This window comes from Haliotis asinina, chromosome 2 (genome assembly GCF_037392515.1).
Source record: "Haliotis asinina isolate JCU_RB_2024 chromosome 2, JCU_Hal_asi_v2, whole genome shotgun sequence".
NCBI classification, from domain to species: domain Eukaryota; kingdom Metazoa; phylum Mollusca; class Gastropoda; order Lepetellida; family Haliotidae; genus Haliotis; species Haliotis asinina.
In genome coordinates this window covers 37,234,604-37,247,488 of record NC_090281.1, presented here as the reverse complement: position 1 = coordinate 37,247,488, position 12,885 = coordinate 37,234,604, and positions in this window count along the sequence as shown.

Below are 12,885 nucleotides of genomic sequence, written 5' to 3'. Positions count from 1 at the left end.
TTTTTGCATTACGTCACGATGAAACAGACAACGGTGCGTGTCAGTTGCCATCGTCTCGTACAGCCTGTTACAGTAAACTACTCTGTTGCATCCCGTTTCTTGATTTGCTGTTGCGCCACTCAGCTAATATCACTGCTAGAAACATAAAACGTCTCATAGTTCGACCCACAATTTTCCAGCGATACCGTAACGTTTGCAATATTCACACTCCCACAATATTCGTGGAATGTCGCTTGACTAGTCAGCTTCATCTGTATGTACTGATGTAAACTTACGTTGGTAGTAGAAATGCGACGTTCATAATGCGTCATGTCGCTTACATTAATCACAGATGTAATTAGAATAACTTGGAGAAGATATTTAACCCGAACGTAAACCGTCATCAAACTGTTTATCATCTATATGCGTGGTAACGTTTGTCTTACCGTAGGGCTGCAGACACGTCAAAGGAACAGCGCGCCAGTCAGCCCTGCGCGAGGATTCTTAAGTAAGGTCATCGACACCGTCGTTTGTTTTCTGCCTCAGAGTAATCGAAATTATCCTTTGAAAGTATTCAATTTGTCATCTTGGAAAGGGTGTAATGTTCGCTCTACCCCAGCGTGCTTTAATTATAATGGTTCAGGGCAAAACTATACTTTATTGCAAAACACACTGGGGTAGAGCGAATTTATTTCTTACACACATGTAATAGGCTAATCTAGGATGTATACGGTACTATATTTGTTAGGGTGTCCTAAGCACAATACAGTAAACTTGAGTTCTAACGAACTCAAAGAAGCAACTTAATATACACAAGTGATAAAGTAGTCTAGGAAGCATACAGTGCCAATATTTGGTAGGTAGCCATTGTTCAATACAGCACACTCTGTCAGAACGCAAAGAGTCACAACCTTTATAATCATTTCCAGTAATGTGTACAAGTGCCCGGCACCAAATAAGATTCGTTGTATTCATCACTTCGTTATAAGCGAAGTTTACTGTGTATGTTTTGTTACAGCTGAACACGTTCCTATACAAATGCTCTATCACACTGATGACCCTCACATATGTACATAAGGCATAATACTGGACACGATCTTCACCAGTATGGCTGTAAACCTGCACAGCTGCTGGTGGCGGTACAAAATGCATGATGGGACATTTTCAACTCATGCGATTGTTTACAACCGTCATCGACCGATTGCAAAAATTGTAATTGTTTCAATGAGGTGCTCAGCGTTGCGGCTGTGTAGTCAGATAGTAAGCAGCGGAAGGTATATGATAATTTGAAAGGTTAAGGGTGAAAGGAGAAATGTCATAGCTCTCTTGCCTGTGTCAGTCAAGTAGTGTGTTTTGTACAGCAACACAACCGGAAGACAGTTGGGTTTAATTTCATATTTATAACTCTCTCAGTGGCGGAAAATAGTTCATCCGGTCGGTTAGTCAAGGGTCTAGAGCCTGGCGGTTGGGTGACTTGAAGTATAGTGTGCTTGTGACGTTATACTATTGTTTTGAAGATCAACAGTATGGTCTTGTTTTATTGGTTCATATGATCCATGGCCTACTGTAAACTGCTCACATGCACTTAACATATGCCAGGTGAGGCTTAGTCATTCTTGGGGGTAGCCGGGTGGTTAAATTGTTCTCCCAAAATCTGCTTCTGTCCTTCTGTTCTCGGAGATTCACGCTCGATATGGATCACATTTGTAATGGGCAAAAAATCACTCTGTGAGAACAAATCTAGGGATATGTTGTCCGATATACATCCTGTATATTTGGTTTAACTTTTCTATACCATATTTGTACTTTAAAAGTGTTTGTGTAGTTTGATCTTGCCTTTTTATTTTCAACATCCAAGTTCGCATGTACCAACCCTTAATTTGTTCAGTGGAACCTGCTTATTGCGGACTAGCCTTTGACCGACTCCTATTATCCAGATTGTAAAGGTTTAGAAAACCTTTGGCGTTTCCACTGCCACGAAAGTCTGTTAAGATGAATTGCTTTTGCTACGGTGAATGTCCAATTAATACAATGTTTTCAGTCAGTAAACACTGTGAACAGAAATAACAGAGATGTTTATTCAACACTTGTGTAATACCGTTGTAATACAGTTTTACAGTTATGACTTAAAATGTTAATACCCCTGTCCCAATTGTATTAGACCTTGCCTGAGCTGAGAGTCATCACACTGTAGGCACTTTCTATCAAATTATATTGGAGAGTAATAAACAGAACTCTAAACTCGCTTGAGTGAAATAGTATTTTCAATAAACTCATTGAAAGATTTAGTATCAAACTCGCTTTCGTTTGTTTGGTACCAGATCATTAACTCGTTTAATACAAACGGTATTACACGGGAGTTCGTTTAGTATCCTCTATATATGATGTATCTGTCATAAGCATTAAGTCAGCATGTACTCTGTAAGGTAATAACTAGCCTCTCCTATGGAAGGCGTTGAAGTCTGACATGAGATACATCTGTACCAGACATTATGACATTACACACAATGTCATGTTACGTGTATTTATTCTGTCTGATCTCCGCCAATTTGCTCGAAAATTGCTGTTGTGGCGTAAAGCCAAATTCATTCATTCATTCGTTCATTCTGATATACAAACTCCACATGTATACACAGTCCATGAAGATAAATATTGATCTCCTGTACATTGCATAGTTTTATGAGGTATCAATCAGCAGACATATCTGTGAAGGATAGCGGGCATATTCCCCTGGTAATCTAGAATGTTTGTAAAAGTAGGCTAAACTGATGCTCACAAGACTGTAACCAACTGAACAATGTAGTCTGTCGTGTATGGAAGCCTGTCCGAGTAGACTGGCCCACCAATCTCAACATCCCAATTTCAACTTCCATATAACGTCAACGTCAAACCGGCGCCACCGCTTGTCAGCGATGGCTACGCAGAAATACCGGCGATCAACCAGGATCACGGAGTATCGCTGAATGTGCGTTTTTTCACTGACATATGTATGTAAATATGTGTTTTGATACAACATATCAAACAGAGGCGGATGGGTAGCCTAGCTCGTGGTGGAAGCCTTCACTCGTTACGTCGAAAGCCGGGTTTAATTCCTCATATGGCTATAATGTGTCAAACCCATTTCTGGTGTCCTCCGCTTGATGTTAGTGGAATATTGCTAACAGTGGCGTAAAGCTAAACTTACTCACCATATGTCAAACGAGTGTTCTTTGAATACAACCCTCGTCTGACTCACCAGCACAGCCTGCATTTGCTAAGGACTCGTCTCCAAGTGACCTTTGCGTTCACAACTGACATTTGAGCTCGTACCAGTCTGTTCCAAAACATAAATGTCCAATGGCATGTTTAAGTGGTTGTGCGAGATGCTTTTTATTTCATCACAAAATATTTTCATTTATAAGCTTAGGTACTCTAGTCAAAGGTCAACATGCATTTGAAAGGTATAACGCAGTGATTCAGTATTTTATCACTGCCCCAAACACTGACCAGTCTCAAGTGACCATCACCTCGTTTATATATTCCCTGCAGGCTAACAAGAATAATTGTAAGGAAGGAGGTTGATTTCATGACTATTCCTGTCTTGAGATGAGTGTGCGATTAAATATGCGTGCGTGCGTGCGTTTGTTCCTGTATATTTATGCAAGCGTGCTTGTGTGCGTGCGTGTGCGCACCACCCGGCTCTACTGGTTCAGACGGAGCTAAGTGATGTTCACAGGTGCTTGCTACTGTCCAGAAACCTATTTGCACGGAGGTGGCGCTGATAAACCAGCTGAGGATTCAAAGTTAGTAACACAGTTTTTAGTACAATTTCTTCACTCTGAACTGGTACGGTCTTTATCCATATTCAGTTGGCCATACTGGCCGATCTACATCGGTTCTTAATTCCGACATTAGTTGTACTCTTACATTCACAGGAACGTAGAGTCCTTTGATGACTCCATACATTTCCACCTCAAGGAAAATCAAATCAAACATGTTATTCATGATAGAACTGAAGAGACATATCGACCGAACACACAATGAGAATGGGGCAATTTGCTTCTTGATGAATATTCGACAAAATATCAATAATTGCAGCAAAGCTGTTCCAGAATAAAACGAAAGGGCCTGTCCTCAAAGAAGACAGCTTTACCTTGTCTGTAGCAGACTGATAAGCCAACTGGATCCGTCATGTTACCATGCACGTCAATGTCGGGGACATCACCTTTTACTTACAGCTTGATTAATACAATCTCTCAAAAGCAACTACTCTGGAATATACAAGGAAAATTAGGGAACCTTTATACCTTTAACCTTTGAATATTTTCAAGAAATTATTTGTTAATACCACGCTGAGTTTTAATAACTTCATTAGCGATAACAGGGATGACGGGGTAGCCTGGTGGTTAAAGCGTCCGCTCGTCACGTCGAAGATCCGGTTTCGACTCCAATGGGTACAATGTGTGGAGCTCAATTTTGGTGTCCCCGCCGTGATATTGCTGGGATATTGCCGAAAGCGGCGTAAAACACAACTCATTCATCGAAAGCGTAAAATACGCGAATCAAGGAAGTCCAATGGATTCACAGGTTTCGTATAAACCTTTATGTAAATGACCATGGCTGTTGCATTGATGGAGAAATAGGCAGTAGTAGAAATACATGCAAATATAGTTGGGATGTACATCATCCCCGGGGAGCTGATAATGCAATTTCTATGCAAGCTGGTCCTATGACCGGGGTAACCACAATGACTCCACTAGCACTTGATAGGTCATCTCCATCAGAAAGGTCCACACCATCAGCCTAATCAGCTTCATAACCTTCAACGTCATCTTTATCTGCATATGGTTCATGTGCCACCATACATTGTTGACGTCACTGTCACTGAACACTGACACGGGGCTTCCTTAGTCAAACTTGAGGCGTAATTACAGCCCAAGGCTGACCTACATATTTAGAAACAATCAGAATGGTCAGACACTCAAAACAGTTCTGGACATTTGAGGCTAAATCAAGATTAGAGTGAGTCAATATTTGATTTTATCTACTATTGCAGCCATTCGTGTGACGGTACTTGCAGTATCCTCTACAAAAAAAGTCCCAAGGCCTATACTAAAGTTTAATCAAACTTTCTAATCTTGGTTTTGATACAGGCAGCATAGATACAGACGCTCCAATGAACCAGTCGCTGATATAGATTTGGGGGAACTCTGTTAGACGTTTATATAGGCCAGCGAAACTCTATTAAACTAAACAGGGGAGCTCTATTAAACTAGTAGATGTTTGTAAAGGCCTTGTGGAGCTCAATTATAGTAGACTTTAATCCAGTCTAGGGTAATGCTATGAAACTAGACCTAGATAAAGGCTTGTACGAACTCTATTTAACTAGACTTTGATATAGGACAGGACACTCTATTAAACTAGACGTTGACAAAAGCTTGGGGAAATGTTATCAAAATAGGCGTTGATTTTAGCCACAGGAAATCTTTTAAACTAACCTTTGTTGCAGGCTTGTGGGAACTCTGTGAAACTAGACCTTGATATAGGCCAGGGGAACTCTATGAAACTAGACTTTGATATAGATTATTTTACATTCTATAAAACTAGACTTTAATATAAACTGTTGGATACTCCTGTAAACTAGACGTGGGTATAGACTATTGTACGCCTTATAAACCTTGATGTTGATATGAGCCATTGGACAACAGATGGTGGGACCCAATCCAACAAATGTGTACTTGAATACATGCAGCACTTATTTTCTCCGATAATGGAAAGGGTGCGTTGACCCAACAGTTGGTGGACAGTCAATCAGATCGTCAGGACGTTACATTCAGATACCAGGATGTAGAATCCTGTGTGTTTCAATTGTTAAATTCAAATGAAATAAAAAAAATAAGATCACGTCCACAAACAACCGCAAAGAACCCAAGCGTGGGCTTTGCGTCACATATGTACACATACATGTTCCAGGACAGTTCTCTGATATCCCTGACTAACAATGACCAGTCGACTGCAGTCTCCCAGAGATTTGGAACACCAGAACTTAAGCCTGGCAAACGTGGGAGGACTTCTGATGTGTGACCTAATTCTACAAAGGCAAATCAATATATCCCGAAAATGAACAAATATACGCATTATCTTTCGTAACGTTTCTCAAAGGACATCTTCACTGTCATCCGTTAGCCAGAATTTTCATTGTTTTGAGAAATGTGGGTTGACATCAACGGTATTGCTTACGTCCAAGTGATCTCAGCTGCGGAACTTTACCTTTTTGTCATGAGGTTTTCCACTCTCTATGAACAACAATCTGTTAACGTTTGAGGGAAGTCAATGACAGGCGAATTAAGGAATTGAGTGGGTGAGTTTAGTTTTTCTCTAGCAATATTCAGATGTATGGCGTCGGTTTGTAAATAATCGAGTCTGGACCGGGCTATCTTTTGATCAACATCATGAACATCTATCTACGCAATTCAATACGATGACATGTGTCAACCAAGTCAGCGAGCCTGACCACCCGATTCCGTAAGTCGCCTCTTAAGACAAGCTTGGAATGTTCAAAGCCAGTCCAAACCCAGATCTTCACGGGTATTTAGGAATTGTAACAATGCATCATATTGTCACTTTTCGTTACTTTTAAGCTTTTTGTCCAATTTAAGTTTCTAACCCTCATTCTTTGGACAATTAATCTAAAGTGTAACAGTATATTTTGACCGTGTAACATCAACCAGAAACACAGCGAAAATGTTGCACATTTGGAACATCAACCAATTGTATCAGTACAAATTAATACAAATGCCGTGATCAAGTACAGTATAAGCGATTTTTCAATATTTGAATAAAAGTTCAATGCGTCCAAAAGGAATAATGGAACGACATCAGTCCTTAGTTCAGCATTTAGAACGGGCATGAGTTAGATGAGTTAGTTAAACATTTTTTTCGAGATACATTGTATTGATAACTACCATATGAAAACGAGTTTTAAACTAAAATATACTCATATTTACGACTGACTTCAAAAACAACAGTTTATACGAAAAAGCAATTTTCTTGATGACGGATGACTACTGACAAATGAATTCATTTGGAAGGTATATCCTGCTGATGGCGACACGCACCGTCTGATGGAGATCGGTGGGACACAATGATTATTTGTTATCGTGTCCAAACGTAACATGTCGCTCATCATGGACAGAACAGCTTGTCCCAGACATGATCATTGCCACACTGCCGCAGAAAAGGCTGAATATCCTCTGAAACCGTTCATTGCCATATCTTTGCTTTAACAGTTTTTGTTGTTCTATGTAACTATTTATTTTTGTGTGACGTCATCACAAGCTCCTGTTTCGATTTAAAAACAAGGCATGCCTGCAAATTTTCACGTCTACTGGGGAAGTGAAAAAAGGGTTTGAAAATTTTTAAGCGAAACGAAATCGATCGGTTTACTCAGCTGATGCCTAAAGACTAAATTACTAGACTTCAAATTGTGTTTCCTGGTGGCCGGGACCTATAGAATGACTATCACAGTAAAACATGATACCAATAATATGTACGTCAAATTAGCTATCAAATTACTCTAGAATTTAAACAGACGATAGCAGTATCGCAGATTGAAATCCGTAATTGTCCTTTTTTGCTGAAAGTCCTATCTCCTGTGCGTAGATCAGAATCTTTCACCGTAATTGAACGTGAGTCCATTAAATTGAGAATATCAGTGCACAACCCAGACTCACAACCTTCTAGGCTGCATTATTTGGCACCCAAATTACAGGTCATGAAGAGAGAGTAATGATAAAACCTCAGCAGAATGACCTATGTCAAGCATATATTTTGTCTAGTGCGGATGAGACGGTCATTTGATTTCTGGAAATTGCTAATAATCATTTCTACATTAACACCCATTATCGCTAGACGATGACAGGCATAATGGTGCCTTTCGCAGTTCACTGCTTGTACAGCAATGGTGCACCCACTCTGCTGCTGCAATTACTGTAGAAACAAATTGTTGACGAAGGAATCACTCAAACCTAAAATCGAATCGGCATGTAATTTACAGATTTGTGAGGCGCAGTAGCCTGTGCATTCTGGTCACAATTCGTTTTTTGATTACACAACGGCATATTGTGCCGAAATCCAGTTTTTGTGTGTCTTTGAGAAGAAATTTGGGGGAAAGTATAACCCTAATGTGTAAGAAGCCATTTTGAGAACTTGGGGAAGGTTGGAGTTCAAAGTTCTTCCAAATTCTGTTTTTCACTCTTTACTCACGACGTCGATGCAGCTGACACTTTGAATGCGAATATAATTATGAACCAATTTTAAAGATGGCTGTAGCCAGTAATACAGCAGGCATCTTGTTTTTTTAATAGTTTGACAGTTCGATTTATCACATGGAGAATAAGGTGTCAATTCGAGACGAGTTTCCTAAAAACTCGACATCGTCAGAAACGAATTAACTTTAATGCTAACATCCATGCTGTTGTTAACTCGGTAAGTGGAGAGAACACAGATGACCCAATGTATGACACGTGTTTTATCAGTTGAACCCAGTTCTGTGCCGAGTACATTGTACGTTTGTGTTTGTGTAGAGCTATGTAGCATGTGTAAGATGGCAGAAGACTCTAACTACTTCATATTGTGTCGTGATCGTTCCACACTGGTCTATTCTATTTATCTTGGAAACCTTTTTATGGCACTCGCCATGGCAAACAGTTATATTACTCTGTGTAACAAATGACAATACCAAGCGCTAACGAGAACGTTGTAATCAGACCACCAAGAGCAGGAAGATATAAGCGTGATTAATGACAACAAAAACACCTTGTGTAGCAGTAGCGCAAACGGAGGCAGTTTAAACAAATGTCAAAATTCTTCAGTTCCACAGACACACGAAATTTCTGGATATTGATTCGATTTTCTGTTTTTAAACATCGCCTTGCCAACTTGTTGTCTCTGTTTGTATCTCCTTGGCTTCAGTGATACAACACACTGAGTTATATTAGAGGAGGATTTGTGACCGGAATCTCCTTTAATTGACAGAAAGTCTCTTATTTCTTGATTCTATTTACACAAATGGGAGATGACAAAAACGCATTTATGAGTCTGGGAAGATCGTAACATATTTGTCCAGGCTTTCATGTTATTTAGTCTATTTTGTTGAGAAGCAAAACATAACCTTGAACTGCTGTTCCTATTCCAATCTACGTGTGCTTAGATATAAGGACATCTCTATCTTCTGAAATGCAAGATGGCGAAGTAAATAGTGTTAGATTGAGCTTTTGAACTTTGATTTCATTTCAAACACCAGCTGTAGAAAAGACAGATTTCTTTCAATCCAGAACTGAAGCAACGTTTTACTACTATGTGTCCCGGGTCACCCAGGTATGAATGGGTATCTCGTAAGGATGGGAAAACCACAATACCTCAGTGCGCCAAGTATTCAGCAAGTGTTATATGATCCCAAGGAGTTCAGATTGACAATACAATGTGCCGTTCTGATAGACATCCAGTGATCTAAGGATAACACAGCGCCCTTGAGCAGTTGAGCTGAATATCGGCGTAATGCAAATGTATGTATGTAGGTATGTGTGTGTGTGCGTGCGTGCGCGCGCGCGCGTGTGTGTGCATGTATGTATGTACGTTTTCACAAGATCGTAGTTAGAATACATGTTAGATAAAGAAAAGCTTCAGCATCATTTAGGACTGATGCTGTTTATTCCTGTTGCTTTGTTGTTTTACGCCGCGTCCACAAATGCTGTTGCTGAACTAAGGTTTGTAACTAATCGAGTCAGGACCATACCATTCATTATAACACCAACATGTTTCAGAAAGCAAAAAACCAAATGGCTGATATGAATTCTTGTACATTCAGTGGCATGTGGTTTAGGAAATGAACCAACCCGTGAACGTCCCGGGGTAGAATAGGCTTTCAGCAACCCATGCTTGCCATGAAAGGTGACTATGCTTGTCGTAAGAGGCGACTAACGGCATCGGGTGGTCAGGATCGTTGACTTGGTTGACACATGTCATCGGCTCCCAATTGCGCAGATCGATGTTCATGTTGTTATTGCTGTGTGCGGCGTACAACTAAACTCACTCACTCACTAGGAAATGAACCGTTACAGAATCGGTATTCATGCTTCACCTGGCTCTCATGCTGTACAACGGTATCAGAATCAGCACTGAAACGCCGCATCATAATAACGGATGGAAAAATGTATTGCAACACCCAAGTGTTGTGATAGGACCTATATTCAATCACAACTATATCCAGTCGCAACTATATTTGCCAAAATGCTAAAAGACATTTCGTTAACACAAAAGACAGTTAGGTTATCACGCGAGAGTGTTTTGGGATGGTTAATATCCTGCATTGGGAATAAACTTTGTATTTAGCGAGCCTGTATGACGTCACAAATATGTGCGTAGTAATACGTGACGTCACAAGCTGGGTGACGCAGTTTTCTACGAATCACTCATTTGACTGCGTTACGTCATGCAGTCAGCTTTTCTAACTTAGCTTCGTAATCAGTCCCATCTATCATTACAAGAAAACAACTTTCTCTCATCAATGCACTCACAGTGCCTTAACCACGGTCATCAATCTGGACACGATCGCTGGTAGATGGGCGTGACGCCATGTTTGTTTACACTGTGAAAGTAGTCCCTAAACTTTGCATATGACCTCTCTAATTTGCATCGGTATCCGTATATGACCCCAACGGATACCGAAAATATTCGTTAGCTTCATCCTGCCGAGAACACTACCCATGGTATGATAAAATAATGTTTTATTGTGGCAATTCTTACGGTATTGAGCGAAAAAAGTATTCGGTGTTGCCATATTTTTTTCACGTGTATGATAAAGACGTTGTCATCTCAGAAGTGTTATGCCTATCATAAAGCACCTACACCTACCCATTCTTCATCCACCACACACACACGCACATTCGCATGTTCACACACATGCACGCACACACACACAAACACACACGCTGTCTCTCATGTATCACTATAGAAGATTAATATATAAACGTGAACCGCGTTTCACCTCACCTGCTTATTAGTTGACATATGAGTCGCCAGGGAGCTCTCAATGTCCATGTGATTATCCTAATGATATGTCCTGTCTCTTTCCTGTCGCAATTAATGAACAGAAGAAAGACGACTCCATACAAAATGAGATTTTGAACAAGAGAATGAAGATTAATGACTTCTTTTAAGAAACCTTTTCTTGTACATATGCTTCATCATTACACCTACATCTTCCAGAAAGGATTAAACTAAGTCAGGATGATATTAATTCTTGTAGTTTCAAGACACGTGATTAAGGAAGTGAACCTCAATTATAGAATCCATGTGAAATCAATGAAGTATAATGAGTGCATGAACAAGGAAGTAATTCAGCCACTATTAGGAAAATGAATGTCTAAGTATTGACCTCTTATCAGTTTTAGTTTGGCAGAACACGGGTTTTTTAATGATACTATGACAGCTCAATGTCTATATTTTGGAGATAGATACTGAGAATGTCTTTGACTTCGATTGTCCAACAGCTTATGTTTTGAAAAACTATGACCACTCTAATGTCTTTGTTTCGGAGTGTGATATTGAGAGTGTGTTTGGCTTTGCCAAAGGTTAATTAGTCGATTTAAGCAATTGGGATAGGATAGAATGGGTCAACGAAGTCGGCGAGTCTGACTACCCGATCCCGTAATGACCGCCCAGTGGTTTTAGACTCTAAATCCATTTATTGTGAAGATATCAAGTGAAGAATATATTTCTGTGGGAATACATCATACAAAAACTAGAACCCTAAGCACAGAATATCTTTTTGGTTGAGATGCATGACAACAGGTCCCCAGAAACTATTGTATTGAGTGGCCTTGCTGTCTAAAGGCCTCACATGTTATCGTACCAAGACTGTGTGATCTTGCTCAGATATCAACATCTGGACTGTCTGATACACATTCTAGGCATACTCATGAAATATTGTTTTGTTATTTAAATAACAAAACAAAAACAACTAAAGCAGCAAAACAAAACGACCCAAACCAGATATTCTGGCTCTATTTCTAGGACTGCGGTCTGCTGTGAAGCTTAAACTTTGGACAAAACCATGTGGTAAACCTTAAGTCTTATACATGACTATATGCAGAAGAGCGCGAGAACCAACAACACGAGTTCAATCCTATGTGGAAGCAGAAATCAAAGCCTTACGTTACCATAGTGTTAAGAACGCCAGTAAAGGATTTGAGTCCCATTTCTATTGAATTCGAGCTGATAAATTGCTGAAAATGTGCAACAATTACCCCCGCTCCTTCAATATGATAGTTTGGAATTAATTCACATTAAATGTCAAGAACAACCAACTGATAATATCCTCTTTAAATGGTGTGACATTCAGGAAGCACGTTGCATGAATAACGACTTTACTTCGTAGATTTACCTAGTTTATATTAGAGATACTTGGAAAGAATGGTACTCTCTTAAACAAGGGAGATTTGAATGTTTACATTTCCGAAATGCCTTGCTGCGACAGGTGTAGTGGGGCTGCCCATTTGAAGAACTATGTTGCATAATAAGAGTCGATTTCACTTCATTGTCACAGCACACCAGTGCTTTGTTGATCACAGTAAATGTGTGAATGCGCTATCTCTTAAAACGCCGTCTAACAGATCGAAATCGTTCGCGACGTTGGCAGCTCCTAAGAGACAGTGATGGCGTTTCTTGTAACATTGGCTTGCTGTACATCACTCCAACACTGCGATCGACAACGCAGAGTACCGCATCTACACAGCCGTGCAACGCCAAGAAAGGATCGATGCTTTCAGAAAATGTACAATTTCCAATTTTTCTCACCCTCTTGAGAATACAAAATCGCGCTGGTTCCCCGACGTGCGATATATATGCATTGCCCCTTTCCATGTA